The following is a 12871-nucleotide window of genomic DNA, read 5'->3' on the forward strand; positions in this document are numbered from 1 at the left end:
AACCCACCATTATTCTCAGATACACATTAAAAAAGAGGGAAAGGAAAAGAGGAAAGAATTGAGAGAGCAAATTAGATGGTTTTTCCACCCACTCCTCCAGAAAGTCTTTCTTTCTGAAACAGAATACTAAGCAAAACATGATTTGTTTAATAGTATGAGAGAGAGAGAGAGAGAGAGAGAGAGAGAGAGAGAGAGAGAGAGAGAGAGAGAGAGAGAGAGAGAGAGAGAGAGAGAGAGAGAGAGAGAGAGAGAGAGAGAGAGAGAGAGAGAGAGAGAGAGAGAGAGAGAGAGAGAGAGAGAGAGAGAGAGAGAGAGAGAGAGAGAGAGAGATGACAACAACTGGTTTGATGCAGATTGTAAAATTATAAGGAAAAAAAAACTAGAAAACTATCAAACCAAAAGCACAGAGGCCCAAATAATGGTGAATTACACCTTAATTACAGTGAGACTTTAAAACTCTATAAACGTACACTCAGGGGCCTCCTGAGTGCCACAGCAGTCTAAGGCACTGCATCGCAGTGCTTGAGACGTCACTACAGACCCAGGTTCGATCCCAGGGTCGTGTTTCGGACGAGTGGCTCTTGACCTTCGCCTCTCCTGAGTCCATAGGGGAGTTGCAGCGATGGGACAAGACAGTAACTACCAATCAAGAAATAGGGGTAAAAAGTTTAAAAAATAATAATAACAGCAAGCAGCTGACACTAATTGAGGAGTTCATAAACACAAACAACTTCTGGCAAAATTTGAAAAACCTGGAAAAAAATTATAATTAGCGATACAAAATGGTGAGATATGGACAACCAATTTTAAAATACTCTACAACACCATTCAAATTGATGCAAATGCAGAATAATGGCAAATTCATGAGAAGTTGAATGGATTAGAAAGCTGTAAAGGACAATCAAAATCCATTGGATTCCCAAATCACTGACCAGGAGCTCTATAAGAAACTTCAGGCCCTCAAATTTATGGCATCCTAAATGAGATGCTCAAATTCACTTGTGCAAAACTTCAATAGGCTAAATTAAAACTGTTTAATTTGATCCTGAGTGTAGGTTATTTCCCTGACATCTGGAATCAAGGACTCATAACCCCAATCTTTAAGAACGGAGACAAATTTGACCCTAACAATTATAGAGGCATTTGTGTGAACAGTAACCTGGGGAAAGTTTTCTGTAGTATTATAAATGTAAGAGTTCTAAACTTCCTTAATAAGCACAGTGTCTTGAGTAAAAGCCAACTTGGATTTATACCAAAACATCGCACAACTGATCATATTTACACCCTAAACACCCTGATAGAGAAACATGTCCACCAAAATAATACCAAAATATACGCTTGCTTTATCGACTTCCAAAAAGCATTTGATTCTATTTGGCATACAGGACTGTTCTACAAAGTTATTGAAAGTGGTGTAGGGGGTAAAACATATGACATAATTACATTTCACCCAAGAGACAAGCACCCCATTGAAACCCTGCATACAGAGTTCTGTAAGATTCTCCTACATGACCAGAGGAAAACTACAAACAATGAATGCAGGGCAGAATTAGGCCAATATCCACTAATAATAAAAACAAAAAAAGAGTAATTAAGGTAAGGAAACATCTAAAATACAGTGACCCCCTTTCATATCATTACCAAGCACTGCCAAGAGCTGAGCAAAGAAAAGTATCCCCTCATCCAGCTGGTCCTGGGGTTGAGTTCACAAACCTGTTCTACTAACACACTGAAGCCTCAGGACCCTCATCCAGCTGGTCCTGGGGCTGAGTTCACAAACCTGTTCTACTAACACACTGAAGCCTCAGGACCCTCATCCAGCTGGTCCTGGGGCTGAGTTCACAAACCTGTTCTACTAACACACTGAAGCCTCAGGACCCTCACCCAGCTGGTCCTGGGGCTGAGTTCACAAACCTGTTCTACTAACACACTGAAGCCTCAGGACCAGAACATCCAATCAGTCAGAATAAACCAAATGAAACAGTCAAAACAAAACTACATTACTTATTGGGAAGCACAAGCACAAAGTAAAATGCAGTGCTATCTGGCCCTAAATTGACAGTACACCATGGCAAACTATTTGACCATGGTTACTGATCAAAACCTTAGAAAAACCTTGACAAAGAACAGGCTCAGTGAGCACAGCCTTGCCATTGAGAAGGGTAGACACAGGAAAATCTGGCTCCTTGTAGAGGAAAGGCTGTGCAACCACTCTACCACAGCATAACCCAAGACAGAGCTGCATTTCCTGACAAAATGTAAAAAATATAAAACAATTAGTCTCATTTCCCCAAATTCGAAACCCTTATTCAAGGTTTCAAAGACCTCGCTGATGAGAGTAGGCTACCTGTCCTGTTGGGGGAGGACGCAGAGAGCCGTGGGTTGGAAGCGCACTACATTGCTGCCTGCCATAAGATGAGGGACAGTTTCTGACAGACCAACCAACCTGCACATGTCCTCAATGCCATTTTAGTTGTTATTGTTCAATGTATGGTTATTTTAACCCTTGGTTATTGTTGTTACTGTTGTCCCATTGACAATATTGATTATTATTATTTTCATTATGTTAATATTGTAAATCTCCAAAGTAAGCTTTGGCAATATGTACATTGTTACGTCACGCCAATAAAGCAAATTTAATTTAATTGAAAATTGAGAGAGAGAGACTGACTGACTCCTGCAATGAAAGGGACATGATCTATAGTCATATACAGTGAGGAAAACAAGTATTTGATCCCCTGCTGATTTTGTACGTTTGCCCACTGACAAAGAAATGATCAGTCTATAATTTTAATGGTAGGTTTATTTGAACAGTGAGAGACAGAATGACAACCAAAAAATCCAGAAAAACGCATGTCAAAAATGTTATAAATTGATTTGCATTTTAATGAGGGAAATAAGTATTTGACCCCCTCTCAATCAGAAAGTTTTCTGGCTCCCAAGTGTCTTTTATACAGGTAACGATCTGAGATTAGGAGCACACTCTTAAAGGGAGTGCTCCTAATCTCAGTTTGTTACCTGAATTAAAGACACCAGTCCACAGAAGCAATCAATCAATCAGATTCCAAACTCTCCACCATGGCCAAGACCAAAGAGCTCTCCAAGGATGTCAGGGACAGGATTGTAGACCTACACAAGGCTGGAATGGGTTACAAGACCATCGCCAAGCAGCTTGGTGAGAAGGTGACAACAGTTGGTGTGATTATTTGCAAATGGAAGAAACACAAAAGAACTGTCAATCTCCCTCGGCCTGGGGCTCCATGCAAGATCTCACCTCGTGGAGTTGCAATGGCCATGAGAACGGCGAGGAATCAGCCCAGAACACACGGGATGATCTTGTCAATGATCTCAAGGCAGCTGGGACCATAGTCACCAAGAAAACAATTGGTAACACACTACGCCGTGAAGGACTGAAATCCTGCAGCGCCCACAAGGTCCCCCTGCTCAAGAAAGCACATATACATGCCCGTCTGATGTTTGCCAATGAACATCTGAATGATTCAGAGGACAACTGGTGAAAGTGTTGTGGTCAGATGAGACCAAAATGGAGCTATTTGGCATCAACTCAACTCGCCGTGTTTGGAGGAGGAGGAATGCTGCCAAGAACACCATCCCCATCGTCAAACATGGAGGTGGAAACATTATGCTTTGGGGGTGTTTTTCTGCTAAGGGGACAGGACAACTTCACCACATCAAAGGGACAATGGACGGGGACATGTACCGTCAAATCTTGGGTGAGAACCTCCTTCCCTCAGCCAGGGCATTGAAAAGGGGTCGTAGATGGGTATTCCAGCATGACAATGACCCAAAACACACGGCCAAGGCAACAAAGGAGTGGCTCAAGAAGAAGCACATTAAGGTCCTGGAGTGGCCTAGCCAGTCTCCAGACCTTAATCCCATAGAAAATCTGTGGAGGGAGCTGAAGGTTCGAGTTGCCAAACGTCAGCCTCGAAACCTTAATGACTTGGAGAAGATCTGCAAAGAGGAGTGGGACAAAATCCCTCCTGAGATGTGTGCAAACCTGGTGGCCAACTACAAGAAACGTCTGACCTCTGTGATTGGCAACAAGGGTTTTGCCACCAAGTACTAAGTCATGTTTTGCAGAGGGGTCAAATACTTATTTCCCTCATTAAAATGCAAATCAATTTATAACATTTTTGACACGCGTTTATCTGGATTTTTTCTTGTTATTCTGTCTCTCACTATTCAAATAAACCTACCATTAAAATTATAGACTGATCATTTATTTGTCAGTGGGCAAACGTACAAAATCAGCAGGGGATCAAATACTTTTTTCCCTCACTGTACTCTCCAGATATTGATCTCGAATTGCTCTGAATGAAGATAAGTCCAGACTCGGGCTTTCCACTTTGAAATCTATATTAGAGTGTGTGTAAGAACAAATGGAGATTCCAACTGATATCAGAGAGGGAACAGAAGGTATTCCAAAAAGGCTATGAATTCAAAGACTTCAGCTAGAGGGAACGGTAAAGTGCTCCAGGTGTGAGTGTTTTCTGCAACCCCTGCCATTTTGTTACATATATATCTCCTCTAGATAGCTGCCTATACAGGCAAGAGACTGATCTTCAGCCAGCAAAGGCTGTACCTCATAAGAGTCTGACAGCCCACGTACTCCACCGCACTCTTCACTCCCAACTTATTCAACTCCTACTGTAGATCAATGGTAGGAATAGAAGATCGAAGTAGCAACAGCTAACTGTGGAACGCAAAGGATATCACGATGACGAGCTCATGCTTTATGATACACACAATGTGGCATTTTGATATCCCTGAAAGGCAAAAGTGTGCTCATTTCACACACTTTGTACATTGTATCAAAAGATCCACCGAAATCAGTGAGCATTCTTACTACTTTACTATATCTACAAACTCTTGGAGAAAAAAAGGTGCTATCTAGTACCCAAAAGGTTTCTTCAGCAGTCCTAGGTAGAAACCTTTTGGGTTTGAGATAGCACCTTTTTTTCTCCAAGACTTTGTAGATACAGATATAGTAAAGTAGTAAGAATGCTCACTGATTTCGGTTGATCTTTTGGTACAATGTATTTTTCTAAGAGTGTACTAACATCTAGATCATACTAATGGCCGAGCATAAACTGGAGACGCAATCAATTTAAGATGACAAGACTAGCCATTCTAGTGCTTCCAAGTTTCCCTATCACAGAAGTAGATTGTAATACATTAGATGTATCCTCTCCCCCTAGAAGGGCCTCAGTCTCTCCCTTCTCCTCGGGGCTTGCTGGAGCATGTGGCATTATTTATGTGTATAGCAGTCCAAGCTGCTCAGCCAATATTACAAACAGCTGAACCCAATGTTAGTATGCTACATTGCTAGTGCAGGGAGTGCCAGTCCCCTTGATCTGACTGTACACCAGAGCTACGGAGAACTCCTCTTGACTACAGACAATACAGAGGACCGTATTGAAACCAGGAGGAGTCAGTCCACTTCAGGAGGACGTCACAGCTTTCTTCTAAACAATGCTGTCGTGTTGTCTCATTTGCTGGGGGCAGAGTTGAGAGAGAGAGAAGAGAGAGAGAAGAGAGAGAGCAAGAGAGAGAGAGAGAGAACAGACAGACAGACAGACAGACAGACAGACAGACAGACAGACAGACAGACAGACAGACAGACAGACAGACAGACAGACAGACAGACAGAGTGTGTACTGTAGGGGAGGGGGGACAGTAAGTAGAGCTGAACAGCCAGTCTGGTTCTACTTCCTCTAGAGTAGAGAGACTGGAGTATTTATTTGTTTTAGTATTTATGGAGCTGGGCTCAGTGTCTGTGTAAATCTAAGTCATTCAACCTATACATAATCTATGTAGTTCAACCTTTACACAATAGTAACTATGACCTAATTCTCTCTCGTTAGTTCATACTGTATCATAACACATTGTCATAATCTAGAACCATAATATACAGTATTTTCAGTGTTCAATTATGGTAATAAAACCCTAATAATTTCAATAATCAAACAGTTCCACCACAATCTCCATCACCCACTCAAACAATCAACTAATGTGGGTTTCTTCAAGGCCCACTTAATGATAGATATAGTTATCAGGGAAGCTCACTTTGGGGCCTTACACCTCTAAGGAAAGTCCACGTGTGAGTTGAACCTGAGCCCTCGTCTCTCTCCGGGCTGGGGTTGAGTTGATTGGCCGGCAGCTCACATCTTGGCTGCAGCTGCAGGCAGTTGGCTACGCTGCAGCTGGGAGTTTTGTCAGAGTAGAGCCAGAGTCAGGCCAGCCAGAGGAGCCCAGAGCTCAACTTAGAAAGACTTACAAAGTCTCCCTCTTCCTCCTCCCCCAGGCTCACAAGTCAGTCTGAGCAAACCTAGGTCATGTTCAGTAGGAGGAAAGGTTTTGAAACAGAGTGAAATGGGGAGGTATTTGAGCATGTCCAGTAAGAAATGTATGATTTTGTTTCACAACGGTGTGCCCAGTCGGGGTCCTGCACCTTGGGTCAAAAAGAAAGCCAAGTAGGAGCCAAACTCCAGCTCCGTATCGGTCCAAAAAGGAGTAGGATAAAAGTACTAACCCTAAACCTAGCCACAACCCTAACCCTAGTTTTATGTTCAACCCTTACCCTAAACCTAGCCACATCCCTAACCCTAGTCTTATGTTCAACCCTTCCCTAAACCTAGCCACAACCCTAACCCTAGTCTTATGTTCAACCCTTACCCTAAACCTAGCCACAACCCTAACCCCTAGTCTTATGTTCAACCCTTACCCTAAACCTAGCCACAACCCTAACCCTAGTCTTATGTTCAAACCTTACCCTAAACCTAGCCACAACCCTAACCCCTAGTCTTATGTTCAACCCTTCCCCTAAACCTAGCCACAACCCTAACCCTAGTCTTATGTTCAACTCTTACCCTAAACCTAGCCACAACCCTAACCCCTAGTCTTATGTTCAACCCTTACCCTAAACCTAGCCACAACCCTAACCCTAGTCTTATGTTCAACCCTTACCCTAAACCTAGCCACAACCCTAACCCCTAGTCTTATGTTCAACCCTTCCCCTAAACCTAGCCACAACCCTAACCCTAGTCTTATGTTCAACCCTTACCCTAAACCCCTCCAAATATGGCTCCCCCATCTTTGAATTCCCAATTTAACCATGTGTGTGTCCTACTGAACATGGCTATGTATATTTCCAGAATCACAGACACTAAATCAATTCCTGTTATCAGCCGGTCCCTGGCACTATTCTTCTGTATCTTCAACTCTATTCTAGGCATTTATCAAAATTGGTCAAAAACACACTAGTGATATTACTGTAACATTTTCACTCTTTCAACGTTCGAATAAAAAACATGAGCTGGCGCACACCCAGAGAAAATTATTTTATGTAGAGGTGCTGACTAACGGCGAATAAACTATAACTGTGATGCCGAAACGTTGGTGATTTACTCAATAAATTACTGGGAGTTTATAAATGGAGTGTACGACTCTATTTATTTTTTATAACATTCAACATTTCCCTCAGAGGAGAAAGCTTCTCTGAATCATAGCAATCTGTCTGTTTGAGAGAGTAATAATGGGTTAATGTCTTCATACTATGTAAAGCCAGCCAGTGTGTGTGTGTGTGTGTGTGTGTGTGTGTGTGTGTGTGTGTGTGTGTGTGTGTGTGGGGGGGGGGTGTCGGTCGGTCGGTCGGTCGGTCGGTCGGTCGGTCGGTCGGTCGTCTGGGCACTATGCTAGTTCCAGTATAATTGACTGCTCTCACTGTCAGTGTTGGTCAGGCCGATCCCACAAACGGTGACTCACTGGCCATGCTCTCTGCTCTGTGACTGGCTGGAGTTCCCTAGGGAGAGGTAATCTGCTCACAGTCTACAAGGGGTCAAACAGTCATGCACACTGGGCGCGTGCGTGCGAGCACACATTATTATTTGCAGTATTACAGTATTTAAGATAAATATATCTCACTGCTCGTCCTGCTTCTGCAAACAAATTCCGCTATGATACTTGCCCATGTGGCTTAGGGAAAGATGCTGACCAGTTTTGAGCTAATAGCTCACCTTGGATGTAAAGGAAAAATAAACTCTTCCAAAAAAAAGCAACCGTTTAGAAGTTATGTTCGGGAACGGCTAAAATTCCTTTCTATATCCTGCAATCTTAAAGGGTGGGAAACCATTCAAGCTGCCATTGCGGGCAAAGTACACAATAAACTATTTTTGACCCGTTATAATGACCGCCTCTGGGCCTTTAGATGTCCTGCCCTCTTTACTCCTCGGCATGCCGTCTACTCACTTCAAAGACTATGCAAATCTTCCAAGGTTTCTTCTCAAGATGGAGCAATAGGCCTTGACAAAATATTGACAGTCCCACAAGCACATCACTTATGCTACACAGTAGGGTTGCAAACGGTCGGAAACTTTCCAGTAAATCTTGGGGAATTTAGCTTATAACAGTGAACCTTTTTTGTGGGATACACATTAGGCAATTCCAGGTCTTGTGGCATATTTTGGTTAAACTATCCCCAATTCAATGGAATTGCAACCCTCTGCATGCACAGTGCATTCTTCCATCACATGTGCAGTGCACTCTTCCGTCACATGTACAGCTGATTCTCAAGATCTTGCACACTAATGATATGCTATTGAGCCCACACCACTACACTGAGCCAAGGGCTACATGCTTTCCGGTAAGCTTTGATTACAATACTGGGTGGAGTGAATATATTTTCTATGACATAATTTTTTGTTAACTAGTAGCCTACAGCAGTGTGTTTAAATCATTTCTAACTTGTTAACAATTTCTGCTAGTTAGTTTTTGCTACCATGTGGGTTTTAGCTTGCTTGAGCCTGCTAACTGAGGAGTGTTAATTCACCTGTTTCCATACATGTATCTTACAACGGAGTTGTTTAATCTAACTGCTAAACTATTTATCTGTACATGGATTTGTATTTGGGTTTGTTTTACTCCGTTTTTTCTCATCTTTACAGGAAAATGCCACGGACACTATCTGATGTGTGGAGACATTTTACTGCAGCTAATGTAGAAGGAAAAGCTGTGTACATTTGCAAATACTGTGCCAAATCATATGTGAAGAATGCATCAAAGATGCAGAATCACCTGTCCAAGTGCATAAAGTTCCATCAGTGCTCAAGACAAGCAACCTCTGACAAAAGTCCCTCTACTTCTATTCGAGGTGAAAATGATGAATCAGACACCTTATCGATAGCAACAGCTCATGGTCCTCCTGGAATCAGAAGTTCTTTTAACTCAATGGAGGAATGTAGTCGGAGAAATGCTGATGAATGTCTTGCTCGAGATGTGCATGCAAATGGTTCACCTCTAATGCTCATAGACAATGTGTTCTTTGCCCAGCATACATCCCTCCAACCAGACATGCTTTATCTACTCATTTGCTGGATGCAGAGTTCAACATAGTTCAAAGTGAATGTCAAGCAAATCATAGAGAAAGCAGACTGTATTGCAATCATCTCGGATGGGTGGTCGAATGTTCGTGGGCAAGGAATAATTACCTACATCATCTCCACCCCTCAACCAGTATTCTACAAGAGCACAGACACAAGAGACAACAGACACACCGTTCTCTACATTGCAGATGAGCTGAAGGCAGTCATCAATGACCTTGGACCACAGAAGGTATTTGCACTGGTGACAGACAAGGCTGCGAACATGAAGGCTGCTTGGTCTAAAGTGGAGGAGTCCTAACCTCACATCACACCCATTGGCTGTGCTGCTCATGCATCTGCTCCTCAAGGACATCATGGCACTGAAAACAATGGATACACTCTACAAGAGAGCCAAGGAAATGGTTAGGTATGTGAAGGGTCATCAAGTTATAGCAGCAATCTACCTCATCAAGCAAAGTGAGAAGAATAAGAGCACCACATTGAAGCTGCCCAGCAACACCCATTGGGGTGGTGTTGTCATCATGTTTGACAGTCTCCTGGAGGGGAAGGAGTCTCTCCAAGAAATGACCATATCACAGTCTGCCGATATGGACAGCCCCATCAAGAGGATCCTCCTGGATGATGTATTTTGGGAGCGGTAAGCAGCCTGAAACTCATGAAACCTATAGCAGTAGCCATTGCTCGAATGATGGAGACAATGCCATCCTGTCTGATGTTCAGACTCTGCTTGCAGATGTAAGAGAAGATATCCCTACTGCCCTGTCCACTTCACTGTTGCTCCAAGCAGAGGAAACTGCAGTTCTAAAATACATCAAAAAGAGTGAAGACTTCTGCCTGAAGCCAATACACGCCGCCGCGTACATGTTGGACCCCAAGTATGCTGGCAAGAGCATCCTGTCTGGTGCAGAGATCAACAAGGCCTATGGTGTCATCACTACCGTGTCTCGCCACCTTGGCCTGGATGAGGGCAAGGTTCTTGGCAGTCTGGCAAAGTACACTTCCAAGCAAGGGCTTTGGGATGGAGTCGTGCCAACCTATCTCATCAGCCAAATTGTGGAAGGGACTTTGTGGATCTGATGCTCTGTCCTCTGTTGCCTCCATCATCCTCTAAATCCCACCAAAATCAGCCGCCTCAGAGAGCAACAGGTCCTTGTTTGGGAACACACACACCAAAGCACGCAACAGGCTGACCAATATAAGGGTTGAAAAATTGCTGACCATCCTGGCAAATTTGAGTCTTTTTGAGCCTGACAACGAGCCATCCTCAACAAGGTTGGAAAGTGACAGTGTAGATGAGACCTCAGAGTCTGATGTTCAAGAGGTGGACATTGAGGAGGTCCAATGAGAAGACATGGAAGCCTGAAAGGAAGACAACCAAAGCTTAGTTTCTAGACTATCATTTCACAGATGTACGTTGAAAACGTTTTTGGGAGATGCGATGGATCATTGGGGATCATTCAATATTCCCTTTCTTTTGTTGTTCAGTGAAATCATCCCATGTGAAGAGTCAACTCATTTAATTACAGTTCAATGTCTATTGGAAGGATTTAATAATTTGAAATGATTTCTACTTATGATAAGGTAAAAGGTTTATGTTTCTCTCTCCATATGTTATGGTAAAGATATCCAATGCAAAAAACATCTACATTTAAATGGTATTAATATTAATTTGCATATATTTCCATTAATTCCCATATACTCCCGTTAATTCCCACAGAAAGTTTCCACCTTTGAATATTCCCTAAAATGTGCAACCCTAATCCACAGTATGAAATGTTTACACCTATGACACTATGATGCGGATTTTCTGTCATGATATCTTTCAAGCCAGTTGTCAAGAGTGCAAAGGACACAAACAAAGTAAGCCATTTTACAGTAAGCCATCAGCAGAAAGAGACACACGAGACAGAGAGAGAGATGGAGAGTAAAGAGAAGAGAGGAGGGGTAGGTGAGCTGCTGCTAGCCAGTTCCTCACAAAGAGGGCATTATCCTCCAGGTTGCCACACTGGGCGCAGTCAATCTGTTCCGTGTTTCCTTAGGAAATGTCCACTTAGTCCTGGGAAGTCGACAGCTTCCCACAGCACCTTTGATTCTGGCCCAGTCAAAATAGTTGCCGGGGCGATTACACGGCCCGGGGGACGGGCCCCGCGAGGCCCCTGGTAAATAAACGCACGGGGCGAAGACAAATTCTCATGAGGATGCCTTCAGACACCTCCAAAGGTAACCTGTTTTCATATCCAAATGGCAGCCTTGTAACCGCTCACTTTCACCACTTTACATTTTTCCCATGTTTCATTAAGTCCTACTGTACCTAACGCTGTGAACTTGAGGTAAAACATATATTTCTATAGGGTTGTATGAGGGCATTAGCCAGTAGCTAGTAGCCACCCACCTGGTGAATATTGATTGGCCAGTGAGATGTTCCATAGAGTCTTATCATATAATGGCAACAGAGCTGTTACAGGATATGAGACATGAGTATCATCAGATGTTCTGGTGGAGTGTGTGTGTTTGTGTGTGTGTGTGTCCGTCCGTCCGTCCGTCCGTCCATCCTTCTTTCTACCTCACAGTGTAGGAAAGGGCATCAACTCACTTTGCATCAAATGCCTCTACATCAAATCCTGTTTTGTGCACAAAATGCAGATGCATTATGTAGGTCGACGTACCTGTAGAATAAAGATAATACAGAATTGTGTCAAGGAATTACACTCTTACAATACATCTCTACTTCAACCCTAGCTACAGAACTAAGGAGACATAGAGACACTCATAAACAGATCTGTCACTCCATTGCTGGCATTTTTTTAAATGAATAACAGAGAAGACACCCATTTTTTCTGTCAATATTTTGCCAAGAAACATCAAAGGCAGCAGGCAAGCATGCGCTTGACTCATTTAGTTCTCTCCTTGACAACTTGAAGCTCTTCAGTTGCAATAGTTAACGGATTGTAACCAAATGATATGATATCATCAGGGAAATATGAGGAGAGATGAATCTGCTGCGTGAACAGTAGGGTGTAGTCAAATGCCAATGTGTCCTTAAGTGAATGTTGATACGTGAAAACAGTATATATTTTTTATCTATTTAACCTTTATTTAGGCAGGGGTGTCCCATTGAGACCAAGGTCTCTTTTACGAGGGAGCCCTGCATGACAAGACCAAACACGTACACAATCAAGGTAGGAGCATAAGAAAAACAAAGAACAATAAAAAAAGCACAATCATACAAATATACACATCAAATCAAATGTTATGTGTCACATACACTTGGTTAGCAGATGTTAATGCACGTGTAGCGAAATGCTTGTGCTTCTAGTTCGAACCATGCAGTAATATCTAACAAGTAATCTAACAATTTCACAACTACCTTATATACACACAAGTGTAAAGGAATGAATAAGAATATGTACATATAAATATATGGATGAGCGATGGCCGAACAGCATAGGCAAGATGCAGTAGATGGT

Source organism: Salmo salar, chromosome ssa03 (genome assembly GCF_905237065.1).
Source record: "Salmo salar chromosome ssa03, Ssal_v3.1, whole genome shotgun sequence".
NCBI lineage: Eukaryota > Metazoa > Chordata > Actinopteri > Salmoniformes > Salmonidae > Salmo > Salmo salar.